The following is a 23,150-nucleotide window of genomic DNA, read 5'->3' as shown; positions in this document are numbered from 1 at the left end:
GATGTCCTTTGGCATCAAACTACACTTTGGTCTTCTGTTCTTCTGCCTTGTCAGTTGCCACCACTCTCTTTTGGACCTGTACATGTACAAGTTCTATACCATGGCTTCTGACAGCACTACTGCACCCAGATAGGCTGGAACTGGGTACCTCTCAATCTGCACTCCCTAGCCCTGACACACATTAGTACCAGAAGTAACACTTCATCCCAATCACTGCTATAGCATTAACGCCTTTTCTGAGTTCGGATTTATGGTTCTGTTCATTCACTCAACTGGTCCTGCTGCTGCTGGATGATAAGGAACATAGAACTTCTGATCGATGTCCAGCAGAATACATATTTCTTTGAAAATGGACCCCATGAATCCACTCCCATTGTCTGAGTCAATCGCCTTTGGCTCCCCCTATCTTCAGAACAAATTGTACACCAATTGTTTTACTGTGGTTAGGACAGTCATATTTTTCGGGAGGGGAAGGCCTCCACCCAGTGTGAAAAAGCATCCACAACCACAAGCACATATTTATTACCCCTTAGGATTAAGGGTATAGTATAGTCTATTTGAGTTCTTTCCCATGACAGTCTGGGTGCCAGTCTCATAAGCATTCCCTTACATTTTCTGGTAGTTGGCTCGTATATGGCACAGATTAGGCAAGCATCAAGATACTCCTTCTGGTCTCTTTCCTATCTGGGCCACAACTCCATTTTTGCTAAGTTGTCTTTGGCCTCTGCTTGTTTCATGTGGCCACCCACAATGGACCCATGCACCCATAGTAGCAGATCTTTTCACATATGCTGTGGTAACACCCACACCAACCCTTTTTTCTGCTTTTGCACATAAGAGTCCCTGCTCTGTTACTAAATCCTGACCTGCTACTTTCACTCCCTTGCTCCCAAACCTGTCCTAACTCCAGTGCTTCAGCTTGTTGTGATTGTTGCTGACCTCGATTGAAAACTGCAACCGGGCTAGCTTCCAAAGCAGTCTCCCATGACCATGGCAGTCCAGTGACTGCTTGTCTGCTAGGTCAGCTGCCTGGTTCCCTTTCACCAGTGGCCCTTTTTTCCTGTGTACCCAAATTTTAGCCATGTCCACTTTGTCAAACTGCTTAGCAATATCATCCAGCATTTGCCACATGTTACTGAATTTGATCTCTCCTCCATCAGTAGCCCAGTACTCATTCTGAGCCCACCAGGCCAACATTAACACAGCTCCCCTGAACACCCAATCTGAGCATAGAACTATGGTAAACTTAGAATGAGATCCCTTTTTGTCCATCAGCACCTTGATAACTGCTGCCAATTCTGCATACTGAGCCAATTTACTGGCACAGTTATATGTAAAGTATTTATAATCATCCATCCCTTAGTTTTACTGCTGTCAGACCTCCTTTCCTCTGTCTTTGTTCATAGTGGCTACCACTACCTTCTTTAACCTTGCCATCATGCAGTTCTTTAAAGATTAGATGTTGGGGTGTTAGAGAGGCTGACATCACATTCATGTGGCATCCTTTCTACACAAATTTCTGCAGTCCACACCTTTGGTTCCTTAAGCTGGACAGTCTCCATATTTTCTCCTTGCAAAGACAAAGTCTATTTCTGAACCCTTTCATTGTTCACTTGCCAGCTGATACTTTCCCCTTTAGCAATACCTTAAGAGGGGTGTGTTGAATAACAATAAACACTTTTTGGCCTCCCACTGAGTATTTGTGCTTGATAATAGCCCAATATGCTGCCAACATAATTTTCTCATACCAGTTATACTTTAGTTCCAAACTCTGCAGCAGTCAGATGGCCAATGCCACCAGCCAATCCTGATCTCTGTATTTCTTCATGAACACCACCCTTATATCGTTTGGAGTTATCACAAGTTACATAAAAATGGTTTACTCTGACCCAGACTAGCCAGTACTAGAGCACTTCCTAAAAGCCCTTTCAGCTCTGCCACTGCTTCATGCCAGTCATACAATGGGCTTGCTGTTTCAGTATTTGGGGGAGAAAACTCCCTGAAAAACCTGTTATTCCCAGAAAAGATTGTAGTGCCCATTTGTCTATGGGATGGGCAGTTTTGAAATTAATTATGCCCTTTGGTGGTCTATACTTCACTCTTCTTGAACTATTGACACGCTCAGCAAGGTCACCTCTCTTCCAGCCAACACTGTGCTTTTCTACTATTTACTTTTAATCCTGACTGCTGCAAACAATGCAGAGTCTCAGAAAACAAAAATCCTGTTTATGTTCCTCTTCCATAGGGCATGTATCAGTATGTCATCAAAGTATTGGATGAGTCTGCCCAGGTAAGGAAAGTCCAGGAGACACTGCTTCATGTGGGCATGGAAAATGGTAGGGAAATCTTTGTAGCCTGGGGCAGTATGGTGCATGCATATTGTACTTTCCCACACATCTGAAAGCCATGCCGTACTGACACTCTGGGGCTACGAGGAGGGACCAGAACCAATTACTTATATCTAGCACTGAAAGCCACTTTATTTTAGGAGAGATTTTTGCAATCATCTCAGGCTAAGCGATCACTATAGGAGCCATAGATTTTGCTCTATTGTTCATGCTCCTATAGTCTGTGGTCAACCTTCATCTCCCTCCTAGCTTCTGCATTGGCCAGGCTGATGAATTACATGCCAAGGGAGTGGGGGGGGGGGTGAGAAAACCTGGATTTGTGCTGGAAATGGCCCACCTTGATTATCATGCACATTGTAGGGAGAGTGGTCACTTTGGATGAGCTATTATCAGCAGGAGAGTGAGTTTTTGTGTGTGGTTTTTGGAGAGGGGTGAGGGGGTGAGAGAACCTGGATTTGTGAAGGAAATGGCCCACCTTGATTATCATGCACATTGTGAAGAGAGTTGTCACTTTGGATGGGCTATTACCAGCAGGAGAGTGAGTTTGTGTGTGGGGGGGTGGAGGGTCAGAAAACCTGGATTTGTGCTGGAAATGGCCCAACTTGATGATCACTTTAGATAAGCTATTACCAGCAGGACAGTGGGGTGGGAAGAGGTATTGTTTCATGATCTCTGTGTGTATATAATGTCTGCTGCAGTTTCCACGGTATGCATCCGATGAAGTGAGCTGTAGCTCACGGAAGCTCATGCTCAAATAAATTGGTTAGTCTCTAAGGTGCCACAAGTACTCCTTTTCTTTTTGCGAATACAGACTAACACGGCTGTTACTCTGAAACATGCCAAGGACAGTGGCTTTATCACATATTGCTTTAACAATGTCCCCAATACCTCCTGAATTGCACTTACAGTTTTCTTAGGTATCGGATACTGCCTCTAGAGTTGTGGGTCCTCTACTTCAAGTGAAATCTGGATATCCATCTGACCACATTACAGTTTGGACTTGGCCCCTACCTCCAATAAAGTGGGGGTACCCATGTTCTCTTCTTATCGTAGAGCAACTTCTTGTGCATTTTTAATTAATCCCACCGCTGTGGCCATTGGCAAAACACCTCCTTCCTCATTCCCCCAAAGCATCATATTAGCCAAATCCACCACTAATTTTATTTTGTAGCCCATGAAATGAGTATATAGCTATGTAGTAATAATAGTTATATGGTAAGTAGAGGATTAAGGAGTAAGGAACTGATTGCAGAAATGCAAGGGACCTATAGGATTAGATGTATACAGATATCTTAAGCATTTAGCATAAGCATAATGCCTTATAGTCTGAGTAGGAGTAGTTGTTCAATAAGTTAGCATAAGTAAGTAAACTAACAGTGACCTTATGTCACAAGATGGCACAAGGCTTTGTTGTTTTGTAATAATCAGAAAAGTTAAAAACTTCTGATAATAATCATAAGATGCTTGTTTATACCAGTTTAACATATATTTAGTTAGGGAACTCAGCTGATGTCTGATCATAAGAATGCCATGGTGACTAATTTGCATATATGCTAATAACCTTACGGTAAAAGGAGAATATAGGAGAAGGGCACCTCAATATAAGTAAGATGAGGAATTAAAAAAAAAGGGATAGGTGCTGAAATCCCTACTGAATATGCATTAAGTATAATGGTATCAGCATAACACATCATAAAAGTTGAATCCCAGCCTATGTGCTTTGGGAGGGAAAGATATAGTCCTTGTGAGATGCCAGGATGATAACCACTGGTGATGGTGATGATGGTGACGGGGAAGATGAGGAAGATAACTAACACTTCGGGTTGTTTGCAAGGCATGGTGTACGTATATTGATGCTTAGCTCATTCTGTATTACTTCTAATACCTATATATATAACATTCAAAGTGGGATTTCCTCCAATAATATAAACAGTCTACTCCTTTAACACGATCTCAACAACTTCCTGCTGATTAATAAAATACTTCACACTTCATTATTTTGATTTTCTTCCACTTTGTGATATTAAATAAATTGTGGTGACTTCAGAATTCAAGTGCATGATACTGTGACATATTAAACCTGTTTTTGACATTTCTAAAAAGAGTAATGAAAACTTGTCAGTAGGCAATATTGCATCTTCCATGCTTATTTAGGGTGCCACAGCATGAGTCACTAGTTGTTTTACTACATTCACCTTTCATTTAATGTGCTACAAATATTACAGGAGAGAGATATTTTCACAAATTAATTAGCAATTAAAAACTTTATTTATAAAGTCAGTTCATAAAGACATGTCTTATTAAAATGCAAACTATTATTCCAGATGACTTTTAAATAAGAAATGAGCAGAAATGCTAAAGATTGACTACTAACCATTCAAGAACATCTTCAAAAACAATTTGTTGAATATTAATGAACTGAAAATGTCATTTCTGGCCCAATTACTACAAGTAATTAGTTTTTGTCTTTTTTTAATTGTGGAGGAAGTGGAATTTTAATAAGGTCAATGTTACAATTACAGTTTTGAAAAAAATCCTAATTGTATTGTCATCGTATCTTATATAATACATGGAATTAACTTGCTAACAGCTTTGATTTTAATGTAAATAAAGCAAAAATAATTTTGTTAATTTGATAGGAAGTAGAATTTTAATGAGTTCATGTTTAAAGCTGGGAAAATATTTTAGTTACTCAGCCAGGAGCTCTGACAACAAAAGCGGAGGCATCGTTATATACAAAGAATAAAACATTTTTATATACAAAAGAACTGTAGGCAGTAACATACAGTCATTCTTTCTATTAACATATCTGGCTGTGCATCTATTAAGAATACTGATATAATAACTACTTCCTAAACTGACCACAGATAGTATTCTTTACTAATGCCTAGTCTAAGTCCACAACAAGAACAAGTCTTCTCTATCAACAAAATTCAATCAAAATCCCAACATCTGCTGCAGTAATATTTGGAGGTGCTAAGATTTAAGTGTCATTGTCTGCGGTTTACATTGCTATTCAGCATGTATGTGTCAAAAAAGAATGTTCTTGCTAAGAGTTCCTTGATGTATGATTAAACTTGGTTAAAATTCAAGTCAGTTTTAACCTCCATTTTTATTCAGTCTTTAGCAACAGTGCATGCATTTTATGAAAAAGACTACTACTTTAATGTTTCAGATACCCTATCCAAGATGCATGTATACATCTAGCACAGAGTCTCAGTTAGGAGACATTTTTTTATACGAGAGTGCAATCCTTTTGCTAACAAATTAGTTATGTGCACATGTCAATCAGTTTATTGCACTTACATTTTCACTTTTATGTACAATTATTCATTGTTTGCATGCAAATTATAATATTGGGGAAGGAGTGTAGTCCTGAGCAATTTGTGTATGAAAATATTGACTTCACCTTTGAAAATTTAACAGAAGATATTTTGTATTATAGTATCACATGGTGAATTCCATATGGTTTCATTTGTAAGGTTATTGAAATGATCAACCTTAAGAAAGTGTGAAGCTTACATAGGCTAAAAATAGATTTTTGGTAGAGTGGTGAGGATGGTTTGAAAGTTCTTTCTGCCTTCATATGTTCAGATTGGATTTTTTTCACTCTTATCTTATTACAGAAATGGAGAACCTGAGAAAAATCTAAATTGTCCCAAACTGGAAATCACAGATTTCTGTGCTTTCTTTTATATGTTCTTGGCAATTCTTTCGAGAAAATAGTACTTTGAAAAATCAAGATGAACCCCATAATTGATAACAACATAGGATACATCTCTTTTGGAGGGGGCTGGGGAAACTAAAAGTGCAAGGCAGCAGCAAATAGTTAAGAGAGAAAAGCTGAAGGGCTTCGAAACCATGTTCCACTTTAGAAGAATAAAACACATTGTGATATTTTGATCATGCTAATATTTTATTTTAAAAAAAGTAACAGGAAGAAAATATTTCCAACTGTTAAATGTGTGTATCATATAATTTATAATCCATTTAATTCTTCATGTCAGGGAATAGTATGAAAAGACATTGGTGGCTGGACTTTTATTATTTTACCTGTTGCAGAATAGTGGAACTATTCTGTTGAAACACACCATTGCTGCATCAGAAAGGGCTAGATCAGTGGGTTTAAAAAAAATAGATGAAGCTGATGGATTAAAAAACAGCTCTAAGAGAATCAGTAGCACATAATCCTAGGACTAGGCTGAACATTTGCCGTACTGAGTTGGCATGCCCAGCTGACAAGGGAGTTCAGATAAGGACTCTAGGTCCTATCTATAGATAGGGGTTGATCCACAGCCCACTGAAGTAATGCCCTGAGGACTAGATCCTACCCCCATTGAGGTCAATGGCAAAGCTTCCATTAACTCAATAGTGCAGGATCAGGCCCATAATGACATGTTCAAGGCTATACAAGGCTAGAAAGTGAACCCAGATCTGAATTCAAGTCATGTGCCTGACTCACAAGACCATACTTCCATGATGCAGCTCCAGTGACTGTCAAAGGGGTTGTATGTGTGTAGAGCAGAATCTGGCAAAACATGCACAGCAGGAGACTCAGCTGGATGCACCCCTGAACTTCGAATGCTCATAATTAGGGCCTGCCCCTCACTGGCTAAAAAAGGGTTGAAAGCAGCTCTAGGGAGGCTGCATCAGAGGCATCCAATCAGAGAAGGGCTGAAGGGAGCAGCCAACCAGGGCCAAGCAGGCTCATATAAAAAGGGAGCTGCTGGGAGCCCAGGGAGGAAGGACTGTGTCTCTGGAGGGCTGAGAGAACTGCCAGCACCCTGGACAGAGCAGTGCTGCTTGCAGGAACCAGGGAAGCGGGAGACAGCACCTGGCTGGCTGCTGGGATTTGCAGGCTGAGGCCCTGAGGCAAGGGCAAAGAAGATGCTGGGGCCACGAGGAAGTGGCCAGACAAATCACTGCAGTAGCCATTAAGGAAAGTGGCTAAACAGCAGACTGGTCAGGTTTGGTATTAAGAAGGGACAAAAATGGATTTTTAGGAAACTTTCATAAAAATGAAAGATAGGCAAAGGTAGAGTGCCTGGACTAAAATTCAGAAAGAGCCATTTCAGCCCAAATGGTGAGATGAAAACAGAAGGGGAAAACAAATCAGATAAGTGATTATCAAGACTGGGCTGCCTCAGACTACATTATATAATTATTAATAGTAACTCTATCATATGTGTGCTGTCATTATCTTGTTGATAAAAGTGACAGGAATCTTACAAAGAGGATGAAAGCAATGTGATGTGAGATTTATACTTAATGTTGTGATCATAAGGAGCTAACATTTCCAGAAGTATCAGTAGTTTTGTTTGAGAAGCTATTTGGTTTTCCTCTGTGTTTTTCCAGTCTAGTTCCTTTTCATTTGTAGTCATGCTTTCAATAAATAAATAATATAAAGAATAACTAACAGGGCATAATTTTATCACAAAAAACCCCTGAAGGGAATGGGATTATGATGGTTTCAACCTAAACAAGAGCTCTATGTAGCTCGAAAGCTTCTCTTTCACCAGCAGAAGTTGGTCCAATAAAACATATTACTTCACTCATGTTGTACCTGACAATCACAGTCCTAGAGCTGGCTGTCTTTAAATGCTGTTTTCTCAGTGTTAGTCACTGTTCTCCTCTTTCAATATGAAAGGCCTGGTTGCCACATGAAGCAGAAATATTATTAGATAGTCACAATTCATGGTGATGCAGGAACCTGACTGTGATCAGTATGCTGCACGTCATGGCCACTTAGAATTTCTTCGTGATAGAACAGCGATCATCCTCCTCCAAAAGCACAAGTCTCTCCCACTCAAGCCTAAAGAATAGATAAATGTAAGCAGCAAAGGAGTCTATCCAGCAGAAGGCAGTGGTATTCATATACACTAACCGATTCACTGCAGTTTGCATCATCTAGCTAAGGTCCTTATATGAGCTAATGTAATATAGCCTCACAATACACTTATGAGAGAGGGAAGTGCTGTTATCTCCATTTATTTACAGATAGGACATTGAGGCACAGAGAAAGTAAGGCCCAGATCCTCAAAAGTATTTAGGCACCTAAACGCTGGATCACAGTTCTTCTGGTCCTTCCTTAGCATGAACCTGAAAATGTCATATAAATAGATAGTCCTGTTTCCCCAATTTATTCTAAAAAGTCTTCATTTTAATTATTTGGCATTAACAGATTTTAACAGTCTTTATATTCTTCAAGCTTTCTTTTCCATTGTGCTTGAAAATAAAAGTACAGCCTCATTGTGAGTAGTGACTTTTTCTAAGTAGTCTTTAATTAATTACATGTTGAATGTTTTACATCAGATGTGCTTTATACTCCCATTTCCCACAGTGAACCAAATCCAAGAGTTAAATGTGATATTTTCAACTACAAAAAATATAATGATAATGAATAACATTAATCAAAATTGGCTAGCAAAATTCATCATCTGAGCGGTTTTTCCTGAAAAAAAATTCAAATGCATGTTTAGTTATTCAAAAAAACATGTTATTAGTTTTATCAAAAATTATTTAAAGGGCAACATTTGTAAAATATTGTATTTTTACATTACAAGAACATAATCTGAAAGTGCAAACATAGGGTTTCACATTGTGGGTTCTGTACCCAGTTGGTGTGAGTATTATTTTCCTCACAATATCAGTGAACCACCCCAATTTTGCTTATCATATATATTTTTTGTGATGCAAGAACAATTGGAGATAAAAATCTTAAGGTTGTTCATTTAAGAAAATAGCTTTGTTATTGTTATGAAAAGTTTCACTTGCGAGGAATTGCTTTATAATACAAGCGCTATTAGATAGCTTAATATTTTAAAATAAAAAAGAGAGATTTTTTAATCTAGGTGCATATATTAAATAAATAATATATTAAAGAAAAAATGTTAAAAAATGTTAAATTATATAAATAATATATTAAAGAAAAAATATATTAACCAAATGCAGAAACACTATTTTAAAATGGGGACTATATTAAAAAATTAAATAAGTTGTCAGAACATTCTGGCATTGTATATTAAAGTATTGTTTTAGCTGTGTTTATCCCAGGATATGAGAGAAATAAGGTGGGGAAGGTAATATCTTTTATTGGACCATCTTCTGGTGGTGGAAAGAGACAAGCGTTTCAACTTTACAGAGCTTTGAGCTTCACAGAGGGACCTGAACAAGAGCCCTGTGAATCTTGAAAGCTTGTCTCTTCCATCAACAGAAGTTTGTCCAATTAATGATATTATCTTTCCCATCTTGTCTGTCTCATTGTATATTAAACATTTTAAAATAAACTTCTCACAATCATTTGCACAATTATCTCCCGACAGCCAGGCATTTCATGCCAATTGTCTATATGTTGCCAAATCATAGTAGTTAATAATCCACCATCATATTTTCCAAGCGTTCAGTTTCCAAAACATAACAAATTGCAGTTATATATACAAATTAGTGGTATCAATTCTGCAGAAGTGATAACTCTAGATAGCTATAGTTATTCGTTACAGTGGTTTGCAATTCCTTGGTCCCTCACAAGGTAATACATTGGCTGTAACACGAATCTGTGTCATCATTGCATGGATCTAATATATATAATATTTCCTAGAATATATATATTCTAAGAAATTTTACCTTAGCCAGAATGCCTATAAAGAAATTTAAACTAGATCTCTTCTCATCACTGTACAGAAAAATCAAGGTTTTGAACTTCAGTGATGGCTTGACCACATTGATTTAGTAATTTAGTAAGTGCAACTTGAAATTACAAGGAAAATTTAAAGCACACATTTTAAAAAGTCAATGTTCTTTAGGATGTATAGGGTTGACTTCAGATTTTGGTCTCCCAGTCCCTAAATTGATATATGGTCAAAATTTTCAAAATGGATTTGAAGTTCTTAGCCAGATTACATGATCATTTTATGACTCTGGAGATGATAGAAAGGGCTAAACGGCCAATCCCTAAAGAAGATAATATCATAGGTTGGGAGAATGTGGGCTGTTAGAGGCTTTGATGTGGGACTTGTTATGCAGACTGAGGTTCAAATAATCATCACACATTTTAAGATGCTTTTCTGAACCTGAACTCTCAGATTTCTGAGGTTCTGGGTTTTTATCACCATCACTGCTTTTTTTTAATTTGTTTATTTTTTTTGCATGTTATGGGTATTTTCCCATTGTTAAGGTTGCTTAAGGGTGGCTTGTTTTTTAAGACTGTAGCCTCAAGATTTATTCAAAATCTCAGACCATATAAAACATTTATAGTAAAAGATATATGGAGTGGTGAAATGTAATATTTAATGGGTTATATTGTATTCAGTATGATTTATACAATTGAAATGTATTTCAAAGTTACATAAAATATTTCCATCTGTTTAAGGATTGCAGAGAATAAATCCAAATAGGAAAGATGCATCAGCTATTTTAATAGAAAACTGAAAAATGTATAACTTGACAAAATAAATTATTGATAATCTTATAAATGTGTTAAACAGTCCCCTACATAAATATGTATGTAAACAGGATGAATTTTGTTATGGAGTAATCGAGAGGCCGGTATTTGGCAAATGTAATATGGAGCACATATATATATTCAGGATGATGAAAGCAGAATATTGTTTTTTGTCAAATATTATCAAATTCATTATATTACTAAAGTATTGTAATATATGTACATTTAATATGTAAAATGATTAGCCTATTTGGCAAACTGACTAAAGCATATTATATAATATAGTAATAACAATGGTTTTCAGAAACACATTAGTCCAGATTACCTGTTGCAGTGTGGCTGCTTTATACTGCATTATTAGCATCTGATCATGAAACTGGTTATGGCCTCATCTGAAGACCACTGAGGTCAATCAGGAACTTTTAACAGCCCACGGAATATCTCCCCAGTGTAATGGTGGTCTTCAATAACCAAGAGATAATGTAACTCTATGCCACAAACCATCTTCACTTCACTTTTATGGACTGTGGCCAGTGGAGAGGGGGGGTATGGTCAGAATGCCCATGCGCTATGTCATTTCCTGGTTGTGGATTTGTTTCACTGTGATTGTTGCAGCTTGACATAAGTTAGAGCAGTGGTTTTCAAACTTTTTTTCTGGCGACCCAGTTGAAGAAAATTGTTGATGTCCATGATACAACGGAGCTGGGGATGAGGGCTTTGGTGTGTGAGAGGGGCTCAGGGCTGGGGCAGAGGGTTGGGGTGCGGGGGTGAGGACTGCAGGGTGGGGCTGGGAATGAGGGGTTCAGGGTGTGGGAGGGGGCTCTGGGCTGGGGCAGGGGTTTGGGGTGCAGGAGGGGGTCAGGGTTGGGATAGGGGTCTGGGGTGCTGGAGGGGTGTACCGGCTCTGGGGTGGGGCTGGGGATGAGGGGTATGGGGTGCAGGAAGGGGCTCTGGGTTTGGGGGGAGCTCAGGGCTGGGACGGGGATTGGGGCACAGGGTTGGGGCACAGGCTTACCTGGGGTGGCTCCTGGTCAATGGTGCAGAGGGGGTGCTACGGCAGGCTTCCTCCTTGTCCTCGCACTGCACCCCAGAAGCAGCCAGCAACAGGTCCGGCGCCTAGGCGGAGGCGCACAAGCAGCTCTGCGTGGCTCTTATCCATAGGCACTGCCCCCCCCAGCTCCCATTGGCCAGGAACTGGCCAATGGGAGGGCAGAGCTGGTGCAGGGGCAGTATGCTGAGACCCGTTTCCCCCCCCAGGAGTCGGACCTGCTGCTGGCCACTGCCGGGGCACAGAGCGATGTCAGAACAGGTAGGAACTAGCCTGTCTTATCCGGGCAGCACTGCCGACCGGTGGTGCTGACCAGAGCCGCCGCGACCCAGTGCATTACATTCCACAACCCAGTACTGGGACGCAACCCACAGTTTGAAAACCACTGAGTTAGAGCAGCCCTCTGGGGTAATACTTTTTTAATGGGACTATCCATTGTAGTAAATAGAGCTTTGTTTTGTGAAGGATTATGAAATTTGGCTTTTTTCCCTAAATCACAGCAAAATCCCCAAATTTAGAAGTTCTCCCTGAAGGAAAAAAGTCAATTTGTGTCATGAACATATTTTGCTTCTACAAAATCAAAAAAGATTTTATTTTGTATTTTTATAATATATAACATATTATATAAAATATAAAATATAAAAAATCAAAATGAAAAGTAATTTGAAAATCAAAAATGGAAACTTTTTTCAGAAAGTGTGGAAATGTCACTTTCACACTTTTAGAATTTTTTTCCTGCTTTCATGTTTTTTCTAGAGTTGATCAGAACATACTGGAGAATGAAACACAGACTGAGGGATATATTTTAAAGCAGAAGGTCATGCCCTAACTTAATTAACTGTAATTCCTTGGTATGGGGTAATGGCAAAATACCAGGCATTTATTTGGGGCCAGTGTGGTGCAAAATGGCCCCTATAACAAATAACCAGTATTCAAGGTTGTCCTCCTTTAGTCTAACCCCCCCCCCCCAATTCATCCCATCTCACTTCCCCCTGCAAGATGGAGTATTGGTGGGTGAAATGAGGGTATATAGAAAGGGTACCAAAGTGTGCAAAGTCTTAAGGTTTCCCCTTCTTCCTCCAGGCTAATAGGATCCATCAGTTATCTCCCAGTCTCTGGTCCATATTTACCTCTGGGAGCTGGCCCCTTTGAGACACTCACCTATACCAGACACCCACTTCAAGGGGTGACAGTTATGAATTCTATTTATAAATTTACAACTTTTAAATGCTGCCCTTACTCCTTCTGAACCTAAAACCTGACCTCCAGGATGCTACCAGGCTGGCACAAAGCAAGCTCATCAGACACCACCTCAGTCTTGACCTGAGTGAAAAAATTCTTTCTGATTCCAAAATCTGTGATGGGTTAGACCCACAGCATCTTGGAGACACAGTTTAGACAATGCCTCCATTGTGGGACATGGAGGTAAGGGCAGGGTGTGACTGTATGTGAAGAAATGCAGTAGCCACAGTGCACAATGCATGGAGGGATTCATATGAAGGAAGTGGGGGTGGGTGCATGAGAGAAAAGGAACCGTCTCCTCCACCACTCCCCAGCCTGGACAATGGGAGCAGGGAGAGGCAGAAAAATCTCACCTCATCCCCAGCTCTCCTCCCAGCCCACAGTATCCTCATGTATTCTGGGCAGCAGGAAGGCCCCAGACAAGCTTGATCCTCCCCTAACTCCTCCAGGGGTTATCTTTCCAGTTGGATGGGCAGGGAGGAGGGGCATGTGCAGGATCATGACTGATGATTAGCAATGGCAGGAAAGTAAATGCAAAAAAGCAATTATATATGAATGCTTAGTTCATTTGGAGTGAAACATATATTTTGTCTACAGCTTGTCCAAGTGTGCCTAAGAGGCATTTTGAGTCTTATATTCTTGTCTAGCCCCACAAATGTACCTTGCTGAATTTAGCCTTTTAGCTAGTGTTTGAGCACAACACATTTTGTCAAATTCCTTAGATGTGATGCATCATGCCAGAAATGATGTGGCTTTTGTATGACTCAAGATGGCAGCAGGCAGATAGGCTCCAAACTTTTACTTTTGGTGCTTTGCTGAAGAATACTGTGCCTATACAGTGAATTCACTGTATTTTATTGTGGGGTCAGAATCTGCAATATTTCAAGTAAATGAAAGTGCTAACAAGTGTAGAAACAACTATCTCATGTTCTTAGTATACACAGGCAGAGAGACCTTGCATTGTTTGTAAATGTCAAACTGTCTTTGTTATAATCAACCAAATAATTTATAAATGCCAAAAGCATTGAAGTTTATATCTGAACCTTCCTAGAGGACTGTTCTGATGTGGGATTTCCTTGTCTTTGGGGATTTGTTGTTTTTCCTTAAGCTATACAGTGTAAACTAATTAATAGTAATTAGTACTGTTAAATTCTAGTGATAACTTTCCATTATTACTTAGGGTCAAGATATGCAAAGCAAACAGTAATTGTGTTAATTACATTGTTTCAGGCTACACTTGTAATTAAACTTAAAGCAGTCTAAGAATGTTTACAATGTATAAATAATATTTGACCTAGAATTTCAGTTTATGTAGACTTTCAAATAAAATCCTGTTTCCTTGAGTATGTTATGCATATTCATATCTGTCTCAATATATCATGCAAAATAATCCACTGAGATGTACAGTAGTATCTCCTTTATCAGGGCACCTTTTCACAGCACAAACACCAGCTTGCAGGGAGTACAAATTCAGAAGAGATATAATGTTACACAGTTACAAGCTTATCTCTCTCTCACACACACAAACAATGCATAGAAAACATAATGCTAAAATTAATTTTAAAATGTTACATTACGCTTTACATTTTTAAGTGTGAATCTTAAAAAAAAAATCTAGTGTTTGACCTTGAGAAGGTATTTTTGGTTCACTGGTCTATTCTTTGTTCCCAACTGAAATCCCTGTTTTATGAATGGAATGGGCAGACTCTACCAAGTCATTACCTAGAGATGGCTGAAACAGAACTGGCTACATTAACTTTGTACATTTTTTTGTCAGTTAAAACTGCAGGGTCATACTGATAAGCTCTTTGATTATTTTGTAACAATAGAATGGTCCTTACTTCTGATTTTCAGCTCTTCTTTAGACCTCTTCATCATTCCCAGTCTCTGGTATGGTGGACCACGGTTGCAAAAAAGCGAACATCATTCTGGAATGTATGAGCAGGAAAAGACGAAAGAAGTAATTCTGCTTTACTCCATGTTGATTAGGCCTTAACTGGGCACCACACTTCAGGAAAGATTTGGACAAATTAGGAAAGTCCAGAGAAGAGCAACAAAAATGATTAAAGGTCTAGAAAATATGACCTCTGAGGGAAGATTGAAAAAATTGGGGTTCTTTAGTCTGGAGAAGAGAAGACTGAAGAGGGACATGATAAGTTTTCAAGTACATAGAAGATTGTTACAGGTAGGAGGGAGAAAAATTGTTCTCTTTAACCTCTGAGGATAGGACAAGAAGTAATGGGCTTAAATTGCAGCAAGGGTAGTTTAAATTGGACATTAGGAAAAACTTTCTAACTGTCAGGGTGGTTAAGCACTGGAATAAATTGCCTAGGGAGGTTGTGGAATCTTCTTCATTGGAGATTTTTAAGAGCAGGTTAGACAAACACCTGTCAGGGATGGTCTAAATCAACAGTTCTCAAACAGTGGGACAAGACCCCAAAGTGGGTTGTGATCCCATTTTAATGGGGTTGACAGGGCTAGTTTAGACTGCTGGGGCCCAGGGCAAGAGCCCAAGCCTGAGGGCTTCAGCCCAGAGCAGCAGGGCTCAGGTTACAGGCCCCCTGCCTGTGGCTGAAGCCCTTGGGTTTTGGCTTTGGCCCCCCGGCCTGGGGAGGTGGGGTTTTGGCTTTGCCCCACTCTAACCCTCTGGGGTGGCAGGCCTTGGGGGTGCTCGGGCTTCAGTCCTCCATCCTGAAATCCTGTAGTAATTTTTGTTGTCAGAAGGGATTGCGGTGCAATGAAGTTTGAGAACCCCCTGGTCTAGATAATACTTAGTCCTGCCTTGAGTGCAGGGGACTGGACTAGAAGACCACTTGAGGTCCCTTCCAGACCTACAATTCTATGATTCTATGGAAACAGTGTGTAAATGATACCGAGCTAATCTTTCATAGAATGCTAGAATATTTTCCCTTGTTTAAGCTGCTTTCTATTTGCATATATCTTCCCCTGATGTAAATCCCCCTCTATACTTCTTACTTTAACCCCTAGATTAGCATGTTCATGGAGAAGGACATAAAGTAACTAGGATCAATGAAGGCTGAAATTCTCATTATTCATCTTACTTGCCTTCACCAAAAGCATCTACACTGGAGGTTAAGCACAACAGAGAAAGCAAACAGCAGTAGAAAACATGACAAAACTCAAAAGCGAACACATAGGCTGGGTGACTGTAGAGCCAGAATTAGACTTGAGAAATATCAGAGGACTGATCAATATTTTTGAAAGCACATTTTTTCCGTCTGTGTGCCTTCCAGGATATAGTTGCTCATCTTCCCCTGCTTTTGACTTCAACAGTTTGAACCCTTTAATATTTAGCCTCAATTAGTATTTCTGGTCCCATTATATAGCCTTTGTTGTAGCTAGACTATATGGATTTCCAAACAGTCTTGTTTCTAGCAATTTTCCTGTATTTACTGTAGAATGCACTTGGTTGGATGTAGACCTAGGTTGAATATGCCAGCAATGAATACAGTTTCCATCTATGGGTGTTCCTGCCTTCCGACTGGTAGAGTTTGTTTTATTTTTATCCACTTACTTTCCAATAGGTTACTGCCATGTTTTTTGTTGTTGTTATCACACCTGAAAACAATTGTACAGCCTTATGGAGGTAATATTTCAAAAGAATTAACCTCCATGTTTTAGCACAAATAAGACAAAGACATTCAGGTACATGTGAAAATCATGGTTTTTAAGCATACATCCTGTTTCAATGTATAATATTTGTTATTCATTATTTGTATTGTAGTAGCCCTAGGACCTGGATCCCATTGTGATGTCAAAAAGAGATCAAGGCAAAGGTAGATTATTTAGGTATGGTATCTCCACATCTCTGCAGAAAGATCCATTATTCATAAAGTATAGCTGATAAGGAGTTTCTCAGGCTATGAATTTTAAAAAGCAGCCAATATCTTTTTTCTCTGTTTTCCCAACATTGAGCTACTTCATATTATACAAAGTTGCAATGATGAGAATTAAAGGAATAATTAAACACAATTGTCTCTGTTAAAGAAAAAAATCTATTTTGTCTAACAATATTTGCTGTATGATAAATCTCATCAATGTAAACTGGGGGGGGAGGGGAGGCATGGATCAACATTCATGTTGCGTTCTCCATCAGTACCCAGGCTGGGGAAGCTAATGATTCAACCAGCAGATTAAATTAAATGATGAATCCTGGTCATGTGCTACCTGAGACATCTACCAGTAGATCTGTAAGCTGTACTACATCTATGGCCATATTAAGGTTTTGCTAAGTGCATACAGTAAATGATGAGCAGATTTTTAAAATATTTCATTTAAAACCAATTCACTTATCAGCTGAGCCATCCAGAGCTTTGACTAACAAAAGGATTTTGTTCAATTAGCAAGTCAATGCAAGTAGATTGCCAATGAGTGGATCATATTCTCCCAAGAAGTTTTAGACTGTCAATACCCCTGGCAACCTAGCTACCATCCAGATGACTCCAGTGGCCTGAATCACATCAACAGAAATAGCCTGGCATTGCTCAATAGGTGTACTTTTCTCCAAAAGGTCCTTCCAGCTCATTATTGATCACTCAGACAAGAAAAAACTTGTTCAACCATCTGCTGCTCACTAAGGTGCATTATAAATTGCTCTGCTACCTTGGAAGGCTCAGCAAATTTACAGGTTCTGATGCTCCTCTCTCTTGTACCAGGATAAATAAGAAATAATTCCAATGAAGTCAAAGCAATGACTGATCAGTGTAAGGGACTGCAGAATTAAACCCACAGAATTCTCCCCTTTTTTAGAACTGAAGATATTGGACCAGATTCTCTGCTGCTCTCTACCTTGTGCAGTCATCTACACCAATGTAATGTGATTATAGTAATATTAGTAATTGTAGTAACATTAGTCAGTAATAAGCTTCCAGATGGATGAACTATTGTATTTGTAAAATATCAACACATTTTCTATTTTTCCAAAAGTCTCTTTCACCCCACTTTGTTAATAGAGCAGTTAGACAGGTCTACTGACAGTCGTGTCAAATGTCATCAATGAAGTCGACTGTTAATGTGATTCATGTCACACAGCTCAGAGTACACGTGACTTCTGATCCTCAGCACCACCCACATCTTCAAAGAGACATGGTGACAACAATTAACACCCAGGTGAGAGAGACGGAGGATTCTGAAACAAGATGGCTTAAAAAAAATCAAAACAAAAAAAAAACCCAAGAAAACAAGTTTAATAATATAATGGGGTCAATTCTGCTATCTATTCATGTAGGATAGCAATTATTAATTGAATAGTCCCCTGGGTTCTGACTAAATACATTAGTTCTGTGTCAGGGAATGGTGATTAAGATTATCTTTAGAATATCAGGGTTGGAAAGGACCTCAGGAGATCATCTAGTCCAGCCCCCTGCTCAAAGCAGGACCAATCCCCAATTTTTGCCCCAGAGCCCTAAATGGCCCCCTCAAGGATTGAACTCACAACCCTGGGTTTAGCAGGCCAATGCTCAAACCACTGAGCTATCCCTCCCCCTTTAAATTAAATCCTTTTGCCATTTACATTAGATATACATACTAAGACTACTGCTAAACAAGAAAAGCCTAAAATCCTGGCAATCAATTTTATCTTCCATTGTTTCATATTCTAAGGGGATCTATTACTGGCTCTGAAACTGATCTGTTGTGTGACCTTGAGTAGGTCATTTGACCTCCCTATGCCTTTGTTTCCCTTCCCACCCTTGTCTTTTCTATTGGAACGTGAGCTCTTCAGGACTGGGACTGTACCCTACTGTGTTGGCCCTATGCAAACACCACAGATCTTTGTCTTGGTTGGGGCCTTTAGTTGCTAGTGTAATACAAATAATAAATAGTAATAATTTTCTCCAAAGTCACTTTTTAAAAAGTAGTACTGTGAGACGCTTACTTGAAAGTGTTCAGCTTTTAGTGACATTCATATCTCTGCTCAGGAGCACTTCTAGCCATGGGAGATTAAAGTGAAACTTTGAATACACTAGGTTGACCTTGTCCCCAGCAGGGACAGGGGCTTGTACTTTCTCAATGAAGGGTTCACAAAGGTAGAACCAATTGTCATCAGATTTGAGGCTGAGCCAGAGTCTTATCACCTTCCTTGTATGTTACAAAACATTCCTCTGTATGCAGGCATTCTTCTAACAACTGAGCAGGGCATCTAAAACCTCTTGGATTCTGATCCTTCAGCAAAGAGGCTACAAAGGAGAAGGGGTTGGAGAGCTGTGGTCCCACTGAGGAGCACCCTTTGTGCAAGGATCATTCTTGTACAAGGCACCAGAAACTTTAAGACTGACTCTGAATAAATTTGCAATGTTTTAAGAGAGAGTTTTATGTCTAATAGAAAGAATACTAGCCATAAGAGTTTTAGCACAGAACTATGCCATTTCTCTTTCAGTATTCAGAGCGCAATGACTGTTCTCATTTCTGAAAGAAAATGGAATCTAAGACATTTCAAGGGTGAGTTCATTTTGGATTTAAATCACTAAAGTCAAGGAGATGGGGGAGGCTTATACTTCAGTGCTGAGATAATGCTGCCTTTCTTGTAGCTATTCATTTTCATAACAATATATTTTGGCTGCAAAGCCCCAAACATTCTGATAAAATAAAACAAAAAATGGTCATTTTTAAAAGGAAATTTAATAAAATAATTACCACATCACAGGAAAATATACATTTTCTATGAACAAATCAGTGTTTCCCATTACTCACATAGGATGAGGTTGATTAATTTCCCACAAGCACAAAATATTTTTTATAATCATGGCATTGCTATGAACAGTACCATATTGTGTACTAATATTAATAAATATATTACGCATGCTAGCTAAACATGGAGGAAAACTGTATTTATTGAATAAGAGGGTAAGCAAACCCAAAGCAAGCTGGACTGTAAGTTTAAAGTTAGTTGTTAAATATTCTATTTTTATGGAATTCAAAAGTGTCTATCATTTACCGATATTTATTTATGGTTAGGGCAAACACTTCCTGTTCTCATAATCAAAGTGCACAGTTTTGTTCTGCCATTTAGAAATTCAGTATACACAATTCAATAATGTAAATCTACTAATATTTGATTACCAATCTTAGATTCCACCTTCTAGTCATACATAGGAGAGATGTATAAATGGATAATGTGTGCATTTGTTACTAATAAAACCATTAATACACTGCATAACTATCAATATCCAGGCAATTATATTTTAAAAAGCCATTAAAATGACTAATTTTTATATAATGGATTGATATAAATAAAAATAATGAACTGAAATTTCCTCATGTCTTGCACATGTACAGCATGAGAGGAATATTCTTCCTCATAATCTGTAATGGGTTGTCACAGAAAGGCTGAGTTAACAAGGAATATTGATGATACTTTACAAAACATTAATAATTTGTACTTCAGCACTTGGATACCAAGGTGAAAGATGCCTTCAAGACAGAGGCACTTCAACTGGTGTAACTCTTGAGGAAAAAATATTAAAAATTGCTTGTCTAGTTATTTAGATTCAGTTAAAATGTACCTTGGAATTGAAAAAAGGGTATGTCCCAGTTTGACAATATAATAATTACTCTTGAAAGGTTATTTTTAGTGTTTTGAAATAATTTTATTTTTGAACACATTAGAAATTTTCATGCAGGGTCTCACTTTCTTTTCCTGGAAGACTGCATAAGCTATAAAGACCAACAAATAAAGAATGAACAGAATGACCTCAGAGACACTATGCAAATAAAACTTGACTGGGGCCTCAATCCATCTCCTATTGAAGTCACCAATCTCTGTATTTAATGGAAGTTGGATCAGACCCTAAATGAAAAGGGAAGGGTTGTTTGTTTAACTGTTGACAATGGACCTATGTCAATTTACACCAATTGAAGATTTGGCCCTTTAAAAAGATTGGATGCTAAAGTAATAAAATCAGTAGTAAAAACTGCAGTAAAAATGACAGAATTTGTCATTTGCTGGCTTTTAGGCTAGCTCACAGGACTGCTGGTATCTTAGTGACACTCTGTCTTACAGAGAAACATTAGTATTTATTTTTTTTAACGGAGTCAATACAAGTTTCACAAAAGAAGATTCAGTATTATGTTGATGTGACCTGCATTCATTTTGCAGAATGGTGTCTCACAAGAAATTCTGCAGAGCCCTTATCTATTCTAGGATTAGGTGGCCCTTGACTGTCCCACAGTCCTTTTTTATCTGCAATGCCGAATGTTTTATCTTCAGTGCCCGCTGTTTAAAGATAGGCTCTATGTATCTAAAAAGTGTCAAAACAATTTCATTGGAAAACTAATAATTCACTGATCATTAATATTACTTTGTGATGTATGTACAGCATATATACAAAAAGTTATGGATAGATGTTAGAATTATGTTCTTAAACTGTATTTAGCAAGCAATGCATAAGCACAGTCTTCCCTAGAAAAAGGAATGTATATTTGTTTGTCTTTCAAGGTGGTTTGTCAGGCAGAGGCAATGAAGGTCTATTTACATATAAAGTAAACAAAGCTATCAAGCTAACAAGTGCAGCAGAAGACAGCATGGCAGCTACATCCCAGCAGAAGAGAGAAACTTTATCTGAGGTATAAAGACACAGAATCTGAACCTCAAATGATGAGCAATTGGATAAACTGATTGTACACCATATTATTATAGTTTAAAGGTATATCAAATAAGGTCTTATGAAAGCTAATGGCACAGTAGATGTTAATGTCATTGTAAAATGTATGTAGTACCATGATGAGTAATTATGAATATTCACAATTATTACACTTTAAAGTCTGTGACTATAAGGTGTTTAAATCAGGCAGGTCTGTTGGAGATTATAAACGGACAGGAAGGGAAGAACAGCATGAAGTACTTTTGAGTCTGGAGACAAAACTGTTTTTTGGGAATATAATGTAAGAAGAGAAAAGAAGCCACCTTGGCATCCATCACTAGACAGACACATGGGGCCAGAGCTCTTGCAAGCTGAGAAAGATGGGTTTTGCAATCAAAGGGAACTGAATAGAGATACAACAAAGGAAACCAGCACTTCATACTTCTGTTGAAGGTCCTGACTGAGAGATAGTCAGCCATGATGGGCAAAGACTAACTGGTGAGAGAACCGACTGAAAAAAAGACTGTACCTTCCTAAAATAAGATTTAGACTTTTACTTATATGTTTTCACTTTTGTTTGTAACCATCTCTACCTATATTTTTCCTTGACATCGCTTAACCTATGTTCTTTTGTTAATAAACTTGTTTTACTTTTAATCTAAACCAACCCATGAATGGAAGTAATTGTTAACTCCAGTTAATGTAGCTAGCTCTTTACATGAACTTCATTATTCCTGATAGGTCCAGGAAAGGGCTGGACACTTCAGAGCATGGTTTTGGGGAAATTCAGGCCTGGGAGTGTGTTGGAATCACTTGGCTAGTAGTAACCTAGGCAGGTGGAGACCTGCATGTGACTGTGGAATAACAAGCTGGCTGCTAAAGTCAGAGTTGCTGAATCAGCAATGCTTAACATAGACACTTAATGCATGCTTGTATGCTGGTTGTGAGCATCCAGACAAGAAGCAACAGCAGAAGAGCATTTTAAAGCATTCAGGATACCAGGACAAACAGTGACATAATGTCATACTGGTCTGAATTGCACACCAAAATGTGGTAACCTCCAAGTTGCATATAAAGTGATTCACAACAAGACTCTGAGTTCTCCAAACACTGGAGCTGGATAATCATTTCTAGCTCTCTTTCAATAACACATATTTAGTGGTGTTCAATATCTTATTATTGTGGCCGTATGATGCAATTTAATTATAATAAATCATGGTTCAGAGCATGTTTCATACCTTTTTTCTGTGACTAATTGAGTTCCAGTGTGACTCTTTTAAAAAAAAAACAGAAGTATTTTGATGCTACCTGATATGCTCACTAAAGTCTAGAAATAAGCAAGTTTATTATTAATTAAAAATACACATAGCGGAAGAGGGTGCTGAGCAGAGAGTACTACTACTACTACAATTTTGAGGAACTGACAATAGTTTTGAGATGCAGGACATAGTTAACCTGATTGCAGATGACCT

The 23,150-nt window shown here is 38.5% G+C and overlaps 1 long non-coding RNA gene across 2 annotated transcripts in view; it reads left to right on the top strand.

Annotated features, from left to right (window-relative positions):
* The window catches only part of LOC142070635 (uncharacterized), a 59,000-nt gene extending 36,659 nt beyond the window's left edge, over window positions 1–22,341 (top strand). For both annotated transcript variants that reach the window (XR_012666568.1, XR_012666567.1), the window contains 4 exons: window positions 16,824–16,888; window positions 18,052–18,208; window positions 19,476–19,537; window positions 21,534–22,341. This is a non-coding gene — a long non-coding RNA (uncharacterized LOC142070635). The remainder of the gene's footprint in view (window positions 1–16,823; window positions 16,889–18,051; window positions 18,209–19,475; window positions 19,538–21,533) is intronic.
* Window positions 22,342–23,150: the final 809 nt, after the last annotated feature.

This window comes from Caretta caretta, chromosome 1 (assembly GCF_965140235.1).
Source record: "Caretta caretta isolate rCarCar2 chromosome 1, rCarCar1.hap1, whole genome shotgun sequence".
NCBI classification, from domain to species: Eukaryota; Metazoa; Chordata; order Testudines; family Cheloniidae; genus Caretta; species Caretta caretta.
The sequence above is the reverse complement of the archived record's forward strand: the minus strand, read 5'-3'. Positions and strand labels throughout refer to the sequence as shown.